We start from the raw sequence: 18,209 nt of genomic DNA, 5'->3' as shown, positions 1-18,209 counted from the left end.
CCCTTGGGCTGCAAGATGGATGCAATTATTTTACACAAAGGAATAGATATTGGCTCCTGGTCTCCACACACAGGGTTGCGAACCACTGTTAATGTGTTTACTACTGTACAAAAAGGTAAATTGTGTAATGGGTAGCCATGCACTACAGGACAGAAGGAACAGCATTTCCAAGTCCCATGTCCCAGGGGATGAATTGTTTGCCCATCTCAATTCAGTCTGGGAAACCATTCGGTTAAGATAAATAATAATAATGGGGGCACGGTGGTGCAGTGGTTAGCGCTTCGCCTCACAGCTAGAAGGTCCTGGGTCCGATTCCCGCCGGGGGACACTGTGGGTGCTGGGGGCGTGTTTCTCCCTCCGCGTCATCAGCGCCCACACCCTAGGTGGGGTCGGCGTTAGGGCCTTTCTGTGTGGAGTTTGCATGTTCTCCCCGTGTTTCCTAGGGTTGATACCCTCACAAAAACATGCAGTAATCCTGGTCTCAATAATGCCTCCCCCTGGCCAGCCGGGGTGCTTGATGGAGGGGAAAGGAACTGGTTGGAATAACGTGTTCATTCCACGCGCTACGTCCATCCCGGGGAAATCCCCCCTGTCAGGTGAAAAGAAACAACTTGGACTACTCATGCATTGAAGGAAGCATGAGGTCAGTCCGTTGTCTCCCCAGGCGCGGCAGAGGGAGAGCCCAGGATTACATAGGCAATTGGCACTGGGTGAAAAATGGGTTGCAAAAATCGTGGGATAAAAATTCTAAGAGTGAAAAAAAGATAAGTAATAATAACCAGTAAGACTCCCTAATCGGGAGATAAGCGACCGCCAGGTCGCAGCGTGATTTTAGGTCCAAAAATGTGTTAAATAAATTGGCCTGATGGTGGCGCTATATGGGACAGATCCATGTTGATGAGATGAGTGTAGACATACTGTGTAGCGAATTGTATGATTTTAGGGCACAAATTGTAGGATCTGTGTCTGTAAATGTGTTTTGCAATAACCAGCCTCATGGTGGCGCTAGAAGCCCTCTTCTAGCGCCACCATGAGGCCGGTTCTGAGGCCGGTGCATGTGAGAAAAGAGGAGATCCATGTTGATGAGATGTGTGTAGACATCTCTTTGTCTGTGGCAGAGCAACACGGTGAGCAGCCGATTTGGGGGCGTCATTTGGTAGTTTTTTAGCTTTTTGGCGGGGGTCCCTGGGGGTCCCTGGAGCTGCGGGGGTCCCTGGAAGGGTGGAGGTTGTGGATTGGCAGACAAGGAGTGTGTGTGGAAAATTTCACATGGATAGGGGCAACGATGGCGGAGATATGAGTAGGGCAAAAGTGTGACGTGACGTGACAGACAGACTGACGGACAGACAGACAGACAGGCGGTGGAATAATAACCAGTAAGACTCCCTAATCCCTAATCCTGTCACACTGCTGACATCAGTATGACATCACACCGTACACAAATGACCCTTATATAAGACCGGCATTATCTACCGACAGATTAGTAACAAGATGTCAAAATCGTTGAAGGTTGAATCTCCATAAATGGAGATAACCAACACATCCCTCCATATATGGAGATAACCAACGAATCTCACTAAGTCTGACCTCACAAGCCCCATATTTGGACACGAACAACATATAACTCCATATATAGAGACATAGCTGCTGACATCAGTATGACATCACACTGCTGACATCAGTATGACATCACACCGTACACAAATGACCCTTATATAAGACCGGCATTATCTACCGACAGATTAGATGCAAGCAGGATCTCGACTCTGACACAACTCATCGGCTCATAAGCTGGTTCTCCCTCCATATATGGAGATAACCGACAAATCTCACTAAGTCTGACCTCACAAGCCCCATATTTGGACACGAACAACATATAACTCCATATATAGAGACATAGCTGCTGACATCAGTATGACATCACACTGCTGACATCAGTATGACATCACACCGTACACAAATGACCCTGACGGCACACACCAAGCAGTGTGATGTCATACTGATGCGGAGATATGAGCAGGGCAAAGGTGTGACGTGTGAAGTGTGACCGACGGACGGACGGACGGACGGACGGCCGGTGGAGGTTTTGATACCAGTAAGACTCCCTAATCCACAAATAGGCCAAAAGTTTGTTTTACCAATTATCAAGACATACGGGCAGTTGACAGTTTGCCATGGTTACTCATTGAAGTTGAATCTCCATATATGGAGATAACCTACGCATCACACTTAGTCTGACCTCACCAGCCCATATTTGGGCATGAGCAACTTATGTCTCCATATATGGAGATATGATGACATCACACAGTCCTCAGCCGATGATGTGGCGTGATGTCATACAATACACAAACGAGCCCTACAGTATAAAGGGGCAATTCTTGCCAGGAAAGAAGCATTTCTTCGACTCAGACCTTATCGCCAGGGTTGGCTTATAGCAGCTGTCGGTAGATAATGCCGGTCTTATATAAGGGTCATTTGTGTACGGTGTGATTTGCCATGGTTACTCATTGAAGTTGAATCTCCATATATGGAGATAACCTACGCATCACACTAAGTCTGACCTCACCAGCCCATATTTGGGCATGAGCAACTTATGTCTCCATATATGGAGATATGATGACATCACACAGTCCTCAGCCGATGATGTGGCGTGATGTCATACAATACACAAACAAGCCCAGATATGAGCAGGGCAAAGGTGTGACGTGTGACGTGTGACGTGACGGACGTGACGGACGGCCGGTGGAGGTTTTGATACTAAACTGCGAACTTACGGTCGCAACTAACAGCTACTCCTCAAATCCTCCCCAAAACAGCGTGACTAATGTAAGATTTGCGGCCAAATATGCAATATTCTGATTCTTCACCAAGATTAAATGTAAGTAACTGTAAGTGCATAGCTAGCCTACAGCAGAAAACAATCGTTAAACTGTGCCCCCATATTCATTCAATATTTGTCACCTGTGTGTTGTGGAGGAGGTCCACGCTTATAGGTAGCTAAGCTACTAGCTATACAAACATATCCTTTACAAATGTGTGCCTTTGGAAGTTGGAAGTCACTGTCTGGCATGAATAGTTTACAATTAACAATTTGAACTGTTCTCCTTTTTGCAAGCAACACCAAATTAAACAGGAAGGTGGGCAGGCACCATTTTGGGGGGAAGACTGGACACTGGAGACGAGTGGGCACCATGCCTTGGAAGACTACCAATACAGAGTGGCATCACACTGCCCATAATAATCTTTCATTCCATTATTATGCATGCCAGACTTCAAAGTATTCCTGTTTTGGTGCCTGGATTTCTCACTTTTCCGAGGTCTGGTGCCCACTCAGCTTTTGGTGCCTACACACATACCCTAGTGCCCACTCTTCCGATGTGCCCAGTTTTCCCTAGGTCCTATCCCACCCTTCCTGTTACCCACCAGAATATAGGCCATAGCAATGGTTTTACAAAAACATTTATATCAAGTATTTTAAGCCTATAATCAAGCCATCCAGGATCCTTAATAATTATTAATAACCAGTAAGACTCCCTAATCGGGAGATAAGCGACCGTTGGTCGCTTATCTCCACAAATAGGCCAAAAGTTTGTTTTACCACTTATCAAGACATACAGGCAGTTGACAGTTTGCCATGGTTACTCATTGAAGTTGAATCTCCATATATGGAGATAACCTACGCATCACACTAAGTCTGACCTCACCAGCCCATATTTGGGCATGAGCAACTTATGTCTCCATATATGGAGATATGATGACATCACACAGTCCTCAGCCGATGATGTGGCGTGATGTCATACAATACACAAACGAGCCCTACAGTATAAAGGGGCAATTCTTGCCAGGAAAGAAGCATTTCTTCGACTCAGACCTTATCGCCAGGGTTGGCTTATAGCAGCTGTCGGTAGATAATGCCGGTCTTATATAAGGGTCATTTGTGTACGGTGTGATTTGCCATGGTTACTCATTGAAGTTGAATCTCCATATATGGAGATAACCTACGCATCACACTAAGTCTGACCTCACCAGCCCATATTTGGGCATGAGCAACTTATGTCTCCATATATGGAGATATGATGACATCACACAGTCCTCAGCCGATGATGTGGCGTGATGTCATACAATACACAAACGAGCCCTACAGTATAAAGGGGCAATTCTTGCCAGGAAAGAAGCATTTCTTCGACTCAGACCTTATCGCCAGGGTTGGCTTATAGCAGCTGTCGGTAGATAATGCCGGTCTTATATAAGGGTCATTTGTGTACGGTGTGATTTGCCATGGTTACTCATTGAAGTTGAATCTCCATATATGGAGATAACCTACGCATCACACTAAGTCTGACCTCACCAGCCCATATTTGGGCATGAGCAACTTATGTCTCCATATATGGAGATATGATGACATCACACAGTCCTCAGCCGATGATGTGGCGTGATGTCATACAATACACAAACGAGCCCAGATATGAGCAGGGCAAAGGTGTGACGTGTGACATGACGGACGTGACGGACGGCCGGTGGAGGTTTCGATACTAAACTTCGAACTTACGGTCGCAACTAACAGCTACTCCTCAAATCCTCCCCAAAACAGCGTGACTAATGTAAGATTTGTGGCCAAATATGCAATATTCTGATTCTTCACCAAGATTAAATGTAAGTAACTGTAAGTGCATAGCTAGCCTACAGCAGAAAACAATCGTTAAACTGTGCCCCCATATTCATTCAATATTTGTCACCTGTGTGTTGTGGAGGAGGTCCACGCTTATAGGTAGCTAAGCTACTAGCTATACAAACATATCCTTTACAAATGTGTGCCTTTGGAAGTTGGAAGTCACTGTCTGGCATGAATAGTTTACAATTAACAATTTGAACTGTTCTCCTTTTTGCAAGCAACACCAAATTAAACAGGAAGGTGGGCAGGCACCATTTTGGGGGGAAGACTGGACACTGGAGACGAGTGGGCACCATGCCTTGGAAGACTACCAATACAGAGTGGCATCACACTGCCCATAATAATCTTTCATTCCATTATTATGCATGCCAGACTTCAAAGTATTCCTGTTTTGGTGCCTGGATTTCTCACTTTTCCGAGGTCTGGTGCCCACTCAGCTTTTGGTGCCTACACACATACCCTAGTGCCCACTCTTCCGATGTGCCCAGTTTTCCCTAGGTCCTATCCCACCCTTCCTGTTACCCACCAGAATATAGGCCATAGCAATGGTTTTACAAAAACATTTATATCAAGTATTTTAAGCCTATAATCAAGCCATCCAGGATCCTTAATAATTATTAATAACCAGTAAGACTCCCTAATCGGGAGATAAGCGACCGTTGGTCGCTTATCTCCACAAATAGGCCAAAAGTTTGTTTTACCACTTATCAAGACATACGGGCAGTTGACAGTTTGCCATGGTTACTCATTGAAGTTGAATCTCCATATATGGAGATAACCTACGCATCACACTAAGTCTGACCTCACCAGCCCATATTTGGGCATGAGCAACTTATGTCTCCATATATGGAGATATGATGACATCACACAGTCCTCAGCCGATGATGTGGCGTGATGTCATACAATACACAAACGAGCCCTACAGTATAAAGGGGCAATTCTTGCCAGGAAAGAAGCATTTCTTCGACTCAGACCTTATCGCCAGGGTTGGCTTATAGCAGCTGTCGGTAGGACCATATATGGATTCTGTTAGTGTGGATCTCCTAACAGGGCATCATCTGGGATACAATCCCTTTTATGCCCATATATGGAGATCCCTAACAGAATCCCTTTCATGCCCATATATGGAGATCCCTAACAGAATCCCTTTTATGCCCATATATGGAGATCCCTAACAGCATCCCTTTTATGCCCATATATGGAGATCACTAACAGCTAACAGAATCCCTTTTATGCCCATATATGGAGATAACCTACGCATCACACTAAGTCTGACCTCACCAGCCCATATTTGGGCATGAGCAACTTATGTCTCCATATATGGAGATATGATGACATCACACAGTCCTCAGCCGATGATGTGGCGTGATGTCATACAATACACAAACGAGCCCTACAGTATAAAGGGGCAATTCTTGCCAGGAAAGAAGCATTTCTTCGACTCAGACCTTATCGCCAGGGTTGGCTTATAGCAGCTGTCGGTAGATAATGCCGGTCTTATATAAGGGTCATTTGTGTACGGTGTGATTTGCCATGGTTACTCATTGAAGTTGAATCTCCATATATGGAGATAACCTACGCATCACACTAAGTCTGACCTCACCAGCCCATATTTGGGCATGAGCAACTTATGTCTCCATATATGGAGATATGATGACATCACACAGTCCTCAGCCGATGATGTGGCGTGATGTCATACAATACACAAACGAGCCCTACAGTATAAAGGGGCAATTCTTGCCAGGAAAGAAGCATTTCTTGCCAGGAAAGAAGCATTTCTTCGACTCAGACCTTATCGCCAGGGTTGGCTTATAGCAGCTGTCGGTAGATAATGCCGGTCTAATATAAGGGTCATTTGTGTACGGTGTGATTTGCCATGGTTACTCATTGAAGTTGAATCTCCATATATGGAGATAACCTACGCATCACACTAAGTCTGACCTCACCAGCCCATATTTGGGCATGAGCAACTTATGTCTGCATATATATAAAGGGGAAATTCTCACCAGGGAAGAGAGCATTCCTCGACTCAGACCTTATCGCCAGGATCAACTAAGCTTATAGCTTATCATCACATCCAACCATCTTAAGATACTCAGCTAGTGGGGAATGCTCTCTTCCCTGGTGAGAATTGCCCCTTTATATAGGGCTTGTTTGTGTATTGTATGACATCACGCCACATCATCAGCTGTGGACTCTGTGATGTCATCGTATCTCCATATATGGCCATCTCCGTATATGGAGATATAAGTCGTCCATGCCCAAGTATGGGCTGGTGAGGTCAGACTTTGTGTGATGCGTAGGTTATCTCCATATATGGAGATTCAACATTCCAGGTGTAACTATGGCTGCCGATGTCATACTGATGTCAGCAGTGTGATGTCATACTGATGCGGAGATATGAGCAGCAAAGGTGTGACGTGTGACGTGTGACCGACGGACGGACGGACGGCCGGTGGAGGTTTTGATAGTAAACTGCGACCTGACGGTCGCAATAATCATTTTTTTCCCTCCAGGGGCACAACCTCCTTTTTCATGTTAAGCAGGAATTCGGAATTGGCTCCTCCTTTTTCAAGTCCTCTCCATCCGGGTGTGCCTTTTTACATTCCTGCTAAAAGCAGGCTAGCATTGCAGCCCAGAAATATAATTTTCTGATTTGAAAAAAAAGAAGAGGAAGAAAAAAAAATATGCACTATTTAAAAAGTTGTCAAAATGTTCCATCTACCATTTTTATGCAAATTGTTGCCGCCATAAACGAAAAATCTATTTTCACTAAATAAAGGTATCTACTAACAACTTTCAATTAGTTCCAATCCAACTCCCCTGAGAAACTTTGTGGGAGCCAATCAAAGTTTGGGTATCCAGAGGACCTGTCGAGCGATTGGGGTTTCATCATTGGGGTTCCATGAAGAAACTTTAAGTCAAATGGAAATGGCTGTAATGTAACATTATTAAAGTTATACCATGTAACTTCTTTTTATAAAACAAATCTTAAAATTGTCCTAAATGTTAAATCGCTAAAGTTTTAGAACACCCGCTCCGTGAATTTCATCCCCTAAAGCCTTCTGTAAATATGTTTTCTATGATTCTGACGGGGACCGGATTTCGCGGCAAAATTACGTCATCATACACTACCGGCCAATCACAGCGAGGGTTATACACTGCCGGCCAATCACAGCTTGCTGACTTCTCAGGAAGTAGCTTGCCTCAACATAACAACAACATATACTCGGGTGAAGGAGTCTATTTCTCCGGAATGCCTGAACGCACAGGAATCAGGGACCCATCTAAAGATAGATCTCGGCGAGCTGCAGGCGGACGTGGTGGTGAGAGGCCCGGTCCGCGGCGAAAAACGGCCGAAAGACGCGGACGCGACCGCGGTTTGCTATACAGCTCTGACCACTAGTTGAGCAACTTACACAGTATAGCTTTAAATTTGAAAGTTGATCAAAGTTGATTTTTGTGATGTCCAGAAATGTATCTATCACCATGGTGCAGTCAGGCAACCTTTCCACATCATCATGATGTGCATATTATGCAAAAAAAGACTACTTGTTTCTTTCAACTAAGAGAAATGATCTTAGACTGTTTCATTTGCATACATTATGTAAAGGTTTAAATCATCATGAAAAATAGTCACAGATTAATTTCAGCTTCATTGTAGTAGCAATAAATAAGAAAACAAGAAATTTAGAGCAATTATCAACATCCAAACAAAATAAATAGTATTGAATGTATCGCCTTCTTCCTCCTCATCTTCAACGCCACCAGATGTCCCTGGCTGATATTTCCGCACACCTCTCCATCTGCTCCACAAAGCAAATATCAGAGCAGTTGAGATTCTGAGACCTCAGAGAACAGTGTGACATGCAATAGGTCTGCTTTGCAGCCATATTTGATGAGATGTTTAATGGTTGTTGGGACTGGGGGATCCCATGTTGTGACTGGCTCCAGTCAACAGGCGATAGCTCCAGGGAACAGGGGTGTCGCACCAAACTCTGGGCCCTGGGTACTTTAACTATTGAGGAATAGCAGATCTGCAAGCTCACGGCGCGGCACCGAGTGCCGCGCTGCGAGCTTGTAGATCTGCTATTTTTGAAAAATCGTGAACAAGTCTTTGAATATTTCAAATCCCTCTAAAGTTTTTTGGAAAAACCCATGTTTCTACAGTATGTCAGTGATGGTGCTCAAACTTTCATGTGAAGGACCCCCAAAATGATATGTATTTGGCCACTGACCCCCATCTCAAAATATTTAATTCCAGGGACCCCTCAGAAGAAAAATCGTAGTTACAATTGTTCGCTTTAAAAATACATATAAGATTTGCACACATTTTCATGACTTTTCAAAAATAGCAGATCTACAAGCTCGCAGTATATCTGCTATTTTTCAATAGCTAAAGTATAAAATAATTAAGGCCCCTCCACCTTGGGCCCTAGTAACTCAGTCCCACTCCCCCCCCCCCCCCCTTGTGACACCCCTGCTGGCTCCAGTCAACAGGTGGTACAGTAGCTCCAGGGAATAATCAGCAGGGGGGCTGATTATTTTGTCTAAAGGGGCACTTTATTTTTTCAACACCTCCATAACAAGCAAATGTTAACCTATAGATGGACAAGATGGTGCCAATTTTTACGGAAAAAGATTTGAATTTCCTGTGCTGCATGCACAACAGCAACACAGGACCTCAAAACAATTGAGAACAAAGGGGTTCTACAGCGCGCCTCAGCCAACACGGCTAGTCTGGTGCAACACGGGAGCAGGGACATATGTATGCAGAAGAGAGAGACACTGGAGCAGCTCCTACAGTTCTAACCTTTTATTCAGGTGCCACTGAGTATAGAAAAAATTGACTAACGTTTCAATGCTACTGCTAGTGCATCTTCATAAGAGACCTGAGCGACAGGCTGGCAGCAAACAAAGAGGTGCATTTAAACAGAGGCAGGAGAGGGCGGAGCTCTCAATAAACCAATGGCTGTTGGCTCTCTGGCACCAGGTGCTGCACGTCAGTCTCAGGCATAATGATTAAATAAACAAATACATAAAGAAGAGATAAGAAAACAAAGTGCATGTACATTCATAGGGGCCAGTAATGTTAGACCAAAAAAGAAAAGTTTTAAAAATATATAATGCATACAGAAGAACACATACAGAGTACAGGGAGAATGCCTCAGGGACCGTCTATAAAAAGCATGATAAGCTTAGTTCTTCATTTAGGCCATTAGGTTCTAAGGTGTGAAGGTTGTTAATCCACAATGCTTCTCTACAAAGTAGATTATTTATTATTTTACCTCCCCGAGGTGGGGCAGCGATTCTTTCTATTCCCCAAAACTTAAGGGGGGCTGGGGAGCCATACCATGATTGGCTTGTATGTAGTGCCTGCCTAGCCAGGCATATTCTAAATTTTGGTGCGAATGGCTATTTTGTGTTCACCAATTCGTATTTTTAGTGGTCTCTTGGTTTGGCCAATGTAAGCGAGTCCACAAGGACATTTGAGCATGTAGACCACGTGAGTGGAATTACAGTTAATGAATGAAGATATTTGATTTTTTTTGCCAGTGCGTGAACAAGTAAAGAATTTTGTATTGGGCACGGTTGCCACATTTGTAAAAACCTTGGGGAGGTTCAGGGAGCCAGGACGGGGGAGAGGTTGCATTCATGTCCGAGTGGACTAGACGGTCTCTGAGGCTTCTGGAGCGTCTGAAAGAGAAAAGAGGGGGATCAGCACATATATTTGCCAGTTTGGGATCACTTTTCAAAATTTGCACGGCTTTTATGCCAGTTCTTATGCTCTTAAAGGGAATAACAGCCGCCACTTTGATTGGTAGTTTATAGTATCGGCCGAAACACGCCCATGTAAACTTCTTCAGCCGCTGAGCGCACAATGAACCACACCGCGGGAGAGAAAGAGTAAGCAGTGTGGCTGGGGCTAAGAACGAGTTTGACCATTATGTTTGAGTTGGCATAATAACCAGATGATAATTATTCACGCTTCCAAAACGTTAGTGGTTAGGCGGAATCTCCTTAGCACGGCGCCCAATACCGCCATTAAAATAGGGAAGTCTGACTTAGCTGATTGGCCAAACCAATTCATAGACTTCACGGATTGGCCAGACATCACTTGACATTCGTGCCGCTGTACCATTATAAGTCATAGTGCACAATTGAGTTCCATTCCCTTACGAATGAATGCTTCACTGTGATCAGCTGTGACTGATTTCTGACATGCTGCACTGGACAGTGCACCAGAAGCTACCTTCAGGTGCCATAGCACTACGACACAGGTCCCAAGGTGTTGCTGTGGTATCGGTGAGGAAAGACATCTACATCTTTGGAGGCTCCTCTGTGTTCACCGTGGACCAGAACCCCGTGAACATCTTAAATACAGTCACTTTGTGCTGGACCACGTTACCCCCAGTGGCGAATAGAAAAGGAAAAAGTCGTTGTGGCGGTACCGGGTGGTACCGCCACAACGCCGTGCTGATAGAAGACATTGTCTATGTCTGCGAAGGATTCGCAGAGAATTTAAGATCAGGCAATAAGGCATACATTTACAAGAACAAGCTGCACACGTTTGATGTCTGCACTCACAGGTGGTTCAAGCCAGAGGTTTCTGGGACCGTTCCAAAGCTGAGGGGCGGCCACTCGGCCTGTGCCATTGGGGAGGTCATGTACATCTATGGGGGAGAAGGCTACGACGACAACAACATCTACAAGTTGGACACCAGCACGATGGTCTGGACTGTAATTATCCCCGGGGGAAATCTGCCAGGTGCTTCAGCCTGGCACTCTGCTATCGCCATCGGAACCAAAATGTTTGTGGTCGGGGGAAACACAGACGGAAAAAGAGTCAGAGTGTTTGACACAGAGACCAACTTCTGGCTGAGGCCGCCTTCCGCACCTAATGTCCAACTACAGAGGAATGAGGACCATTCAGCCTTTGGCTACAAAGGAGAGCTGTACATATCTATCTATAAATGCGAGAAGTCTCTGCGTGTGTGTTTGTAATCCGCGTATCTCGAGAACCGTTCGTCCCACCGGCTTCAGATTCGGCACGCGCGCTCCCCGCCGCGGCACGGAGTGCAGTGCCGGGCCTCGACCCGACCCGACGCGCGGTTTTCCCTAACCGGCGCGAAACGTTCGGAATCTCCTTATGCGGGGCTGATTGTTGACATCAGGCTGTTCCGGAGGAAATCGGCGCAAAATCGGTCATTGTGACATCACTGCAGTGCCGGGCGCAAGCGCTGACTCATTGTGACATCACTGCAGTGCCGGGCCTTGCCTCGACCCGACAAATATCTCCGTATATGGGCATAAGACTGAGAACTCCATATATGGGCATATGGGCAGATACAGAGATCTCCATACAGTATATGGGCATATAGATGTAAGAGTGGCCAGACTCACATTAACAGCCAGAATAAACTGGCACTCTTTGTCAACACCTTACTTTCTTGGATTTGCAAATAAATAATTATAGTACACACCTTTTGATTCAAGTGTATTATTTCAGTATTATCATTAGCATTTCCATATATAATTATAAGACTTCCGACAACGCCACCTCTATAAAAGAGGAAAAGGAGATATATAATAATAACCCTTTTAAGACACACAGGTACGTTTTTCAGGTGTTCAGAGCAATATAAACCCAGGAGAGAAGGAGCCGGACACAGTATTTCCAAAGGTATAACAAGTTCTTTATTATCTAAAATACAGGGGCTTCTATACGCCATAAAACCATTCAAAACACAAATAAAACCCTAACACTCCTAAATAGCGCTTCTAACTAAAAAACCTAAAAACAACCAACAATAAGATCACAACCAAGACGACAAGACGTGTAGAGGGACACAGCAACTCTTCAGTAACATCTACGTCTCAGGCCTTCGTATCTGCGAACAAGGAAAATAGGCCAGTATCCTTGTATACTTTAACTTATTGGCATAACTCAGGTCAGTGGCTTGAAGAGACAAATGGTGCACAGATTCTCTACTCACACGGAGGCAGCCAATGGCTGCCTGTGCGGGTATTGCGCACGACACCACTGTCACCACTGCGACCCCTCTAGTCAGCTCGGATAGAGCGGCTCGTCTCGGCTCGCCTGGTCAGGATAGATGGTCCGCGGGAACTTCACCGGTTTTGCTGGGCCACCGTGTTGTCTGACTCACTGCGTTGCACTGTGGAGCTCACTCAAGTTCATCATCAATAGTTCTAGGTAGGGCTCACGGCTCATGCCCTCCTGTGTCTGTCCTCAGTCCCTCATAACACTGGTCACCTCTGCCTGTTCACCTGCCTCACACACACGTCCTCCTCCTTTCACGTTCAGTAACAGAGTGACAGAGTCCCACTTATAAAGGCCGCCCCCTGCCCGACACTAGCCTCTCATTGGCCGGGCATGACGTCAGTCTCTTCTCATTGGCCGAGTAGCGGCCGCTGGTTAACCTATCAGGCTCTTCACACACACATATATCAGAAGGGGAGTTTCATGTAGGGAAAAATAACGTTATTAACACAAGCAAATAAGTAAATGTATAATAAGGGAAACATATAAAATAGCATTCACTTAACAGAAATAATAATAAAACACAAGAGTTTCCAAAGAAATACATTTTAACGAAAAAAAAGAATAACGCTGTCTTCCACCCCCTCACACTCCCCCCTACTTAAATCGCTGGCAGTCCCTGCAGCTATAGCTTAACCCGGACTATACCGCTGTGGTGGCTGTCCCAAATTTACTCTCCCCGAACGGCGCAGAGCCGTGGGGAAGAACCCATAACACTGCCTCCAGACTGGTCCAGTCGCTGGTGGTTGAGACACCGGCTCAACGCTTCCACCCAGCTCCCGAGGCGCTATACAGACTTGCAAAGCGTTTCGGTGCACCGTTCGATCCCGCCCTCCCTTCTCTGGTCGAATCCTATACACCACCCCCGCATCTCCTACCGTGCCCACTACTACAAACGGCTCGGGGTCCCACCATGAAGCCAGCTTCCCTTGGCCTTGTCTGTTCCGATTCCTCACCCACACTCGCTCACCCGGTACCAACGGTGGGATACCCGCCCGTTTGTCATACATGCGCTTTCTCTGCTCGGCCATACCTCCCATCCTATGCCCTGCAGTACGATAAGCGTCATTTAGTTTCCGTCTGTGATCATGGACCCAGTCTCCTACAGTAAGCCTATTTTGCTGAGCTTGCACTCCTAGCTCTACATCTACGGGGCGTCGCAGATGGCGACCAAACATCAGAAACGTTGGGGCATAGCCAGTGGCACTGTGGGGAGTGTTATTATAAGCGTGAACCAGTTCGGGGAGATGCTCAGGCCATCGGCCGTGCTTGTCAGCATCCAAAGAACGTAACAGATTAAGTAACGTTTGATTAAATCGTTCCGCGCCACCATTTCCGGCCGGATAATAGGGCGTCGTACGGCTCTTGGTAATACCATAATTATTACATAATTGTTGCATAAGGGCGGACTCGAAGTTGGCCCCCCTGTCCGAGTGAAAACGAGCTGGACAACCGAAAGGCTGGATTACATGGGTCCATAGCGCACGGACAGTGGTCTGAGCAGTTTGATCACGTGTCGGAATAGCCCAACTATATTTAGTGAATAAATCAGTTGCTACAAGGATATTCTGACAGGGGTCTGCTGGTCGCCCCAACGTGAGAAAATCAATCGCCACCACTTCTAGAGGGTAGGAAACTTCAAACGGCTGTAAAGGAGCCCTAGGCTCCATCCTAGTTTTCTGTAAGCCACAATTAACGCACCCCTGATGATAGCGACGTGCCTCCCCCTCCATGCCGTGCCAATAGAATCGTCTGCGGAGCTGTGCTAGAGTCCTATCCACACCAGCGTGCGCAGCGGCCACATGCATCTCTCTCCACGTCTCCTCCTGCCTGGAATTGGGACAAACAATCTGTAAGTATTCTTCTTGGGTATAAGGGTCAGTCACATGACGATACAATACCCCCCCTTCCACGCGCAGCCTCGTCCACTGCCGTAATAACTGGACCGCCCCTCTCGTCCAATTCCTCTTCTCCGTCAAGGTGGGGTGCGTGCCCCTCTCTACGCACCGCATCACCATTTGGATATCCTTGTCCTGTCTCTGCGCGCTCTGCCACTCACCAAGGCTGTTCGTGGCTGCAGGCGTCAGCTCCACCGCCGCAACTGTCGTAGGCTGTACGGGGAACCTGGACAAGGCATCAGCGTTAGCATTATTTTTTCCTGGGCGGTACTTGATATCGAACGTGAACGACGCCAGTTGCGCCGCCCAACGCTGCTCTATGGCTCCTAGTCGAGCTGTCTGGAGATGCGCCACCGGGTTATTGTCTGTGAAAATCGTGAAATGAGCTCCAGCCAAATAATCCTTAAACTTTTCCGTGACAGCCCATTTAAGAGCCAATAATTCTAGTTTAAAGGAACTATAATTAGCATCATTTTGTTCAGTGGGGTGCAAACTGCGGCTTGCATAAGCAATAACTCGTTCTCTCCCATCTTGCATTTGAGCCAACACAGCGCCCAGGCCTTGGTTACTCGCATCTGTATAAACCACAAAAGGTTGATCATAGTCCGCATACGCCAGTACAGGAGCTTGAGTGAGGGCACTCTTTAACGCATTAAATGAATTTTGACATTCAGTGGTCCACCTAATCAGCTGCTGTGAGGACTTATTATCAACGGAGATCCCAATTAACAGGTTATTTAGTGGCCGTGCAATGGCAGCAAAGCCCTCCACAAACCGGCGGTAATAACCTGCGAGGCCCAAGAACGCACGAACCTCCCGTACCGTCGTTGGAGTGGCCCACCCCCGGACTGCCACCAATTTGTCTGGGTCCGGCCGCACTCCTTCTCGGTCCACGACGTGGCCCAGAAACTTCACCTCACGTTGTAGCAGCTTACATTTGTCCAGGCGCAGTTTAAGCCCGTGTTTCCATAACCGCTGGAACACGCGATCCAGGTGCTGTAGATGAGAAGAGAAATCAGGGGAGTATATAATAATATCATCTAAATAAACTAATAAAGACTCGGCCACTTGGCCACTTAAACAGTGTTGCATAAGTCTCTGAAATGTGGCTGGCGCATTACACAGCCCAAAGGGCATTCGTTTAAACTCAAATAACCCCAAAGGGGTCGTAAAGGCAGTTTTTTCTTGATCCCGTGGATCCATGCTCACCTGCCAATATCCACTGGCTAAGTCAAGAGTCGAGAACCACTGGGCCTTAGTCAAGCTCGTCAACGTCTCTTCAATGCGCGGCAGGGGAAACGCGTCCTTGTGCGTTACTGCATTCAGCTTACGGTAGTCGACACAGAACCTCCAGCTGCCATCTTTTTTCTTCACCAGAACGATCGGCGCGGCCCACGGGCTACAGCTCTCAGTGATCACTCCCTTGTCCATCATGTCACTTAGCAAGATCTTCATCTCTTTATACATGGCGGGCGGCAGCGGCCGGTGTCGCTCACGTATAGGCGCAGCGTCAGCGGTATGGATCTGGTGTTGTACTGCCTCCGTCTGTCCAAAATCCTCGTCATGTACAGCAAACACCTTCTCCCACTTCGTCAGCATAGCCTGCAGTTCCTCTTGTTCCCCCTGGGGTAGATCAGTTCGATCGGCGAGCCCCTGGAGCTCCTGGGACAGAGTGCGCACGGGTCCGTCCTCCGTGGCACTCACCAGGGCGACCTCCACCAGGCCATCCGCAGACATGGACAGACTCAGGTCCCGGTCCCCCCGGACATCAGCATCCTGGACCGGATACAATTTCCCCAGCTTCTGGTACCGTCCCACGGTGACACTATAGGGAAAGGGATTACAGAGGCGAATAGGAACCCGCCCTCCTCGCACAGTGACCAAGGCGCGCGCCACCCCCAGCTGGTGCCTGTCCGTCAAGGCCTCCACCAACGCCTCGTAGTCAGTCCCTTGCGGGCCCCGGCGCGTGCGTCCCCATACAACCACTTCACTTTGAGCAGGTACTCGTATCTTCTGACGGCGACCAGGCCACACATAGCCCAAGGAGCCATCATCATTCGTCACCGTTTCAATGCGCTGGCAGGCAGCAAACGCATCTCTCCATAGAGAATTTGCTTGGCGCGGGGGAAAAGCAACCCTCCCAGGCCATTTGAACAGAGTACGCCAGCATGCACTTATTACATTCATGCCAATAATGAGCGGTTGCGTACAGTGTTCATCTTTAACAATGACGACCCCCCTCCCCGGGATTCGTACTCCCTCCAATTCTAGATCAAATACCGCATAATTAGTGTAGGGTATATCCAGCCCGTTTGCTGCCCGTAACTTAAAAACGAGCGGCCCCGTCCCTAAATCAGTTTGGGAAAAGTGTTCAGTAAATAAACTCTGTTGCATTAAAGTGACTTGTGACCCCGTATCAAGCAGCCCTTGTAATCGAACGCTCCCCATTAGCACATTAACCGTGGGACATTGCCCAATAAACACATCATTGGCCCTGGTTCGTAGCACAGATGACTCACCTCCTGTCGACTGGACCGCGGCGACAGGACAACTCAGTTTAACGGCGGCTGGCCGTTCGCACACCATCTAGCTATATGGCCCGGCTGGTTACACTGTCGACAGATGGGCCTGCCTTCCCTGTCCCATTCATTTCTCTGTGGTGGTGCATAACGGCGCGGCGGTGGCACGTAGGCTGGCCGTGGTGGCGGCGGCGCGGGGCGCACAGCTGGAGCGGCGGCTTGCATGAGCGGTCTCATTTCGTTCATCAATTCTTTCGTAAACCCCTTCATCTGTGTTTTGACATCCTCCATTATTTCTCGCTTCAGTTCCTCTCTCCAAGCAGAGGTCTGTGATGGCACAGGGACAGTTACTGGGTTAATAGCATGACAAACAATTTCAGTAGCTGGCGTACCTCCATGTTCCACGTCCAAGGTCAAGGCCTCCTGTCGTAGTGCGGCGAAGTCTTCGTCGGGATGACGTCGAGCATATATGCGCAGGGCTTGGCCAAGCGGGCCCTCAGCTAACCCCTGGAGAAACTGATCTCGGAGAACGGCATCGGAGGGGGCTGCCCACAAAACAGTTCTCTCAATCTTAGAATGAACGCATTAACACTTTCCCCTGAGCGCTGTGTACAACTATAAAATTGTGAGCGTACTTTTGAGACAGGGACCGTTTCTTTATACACACTGTCTAAATAAGCAAACAGTTTTTCTACTGTGTCTCGATCTCCGTCATCCAATACATTGACCTGTCGTCTAGCCTCATCAGTTAAGGTTTGTAGTAAGATAGCAACTTTCTTTACCTCTGTGACATCTTGGGTGCTCAATAGCCCTCTAATCTGTACCCTCCATTCTCTATATTTCGTTTCGCCCTCCGTACCTTTAAACGTTGGCAGCCAGGGGGCGCCTGGGTAAACCGGCATCATCATCATTACGAACCACAAGTTTAAATCACACACAATTGTTCAATCTCTCCTTTATATTGCTCTGTACCCGATCCTGCCGACCCACGTCAAATGTAAGAGTGGCCAGACTCACATTAACAGCCAGAATAAACTGGCACTCTTTGTCAACACCTT

The sequence above is a fragment of the Nannobrachium achirus genome, assembly GCF_963921795.1.
Source record: "Nannobrachium achirus genome assembly, chromosome: 8".
In the NCBI taxonomy this organism is placed as follows: Eukaryota; Metazoa; Chordata; class Actinopteri; order Myctophiformes; family Myctophidae; genus Nannobrachium; species Nannobrachium achirus.
The sequence above is the reverse complement of the archived record's forward strand: the minus strand, read 5'-3'. Positions refer to the sequence as shown.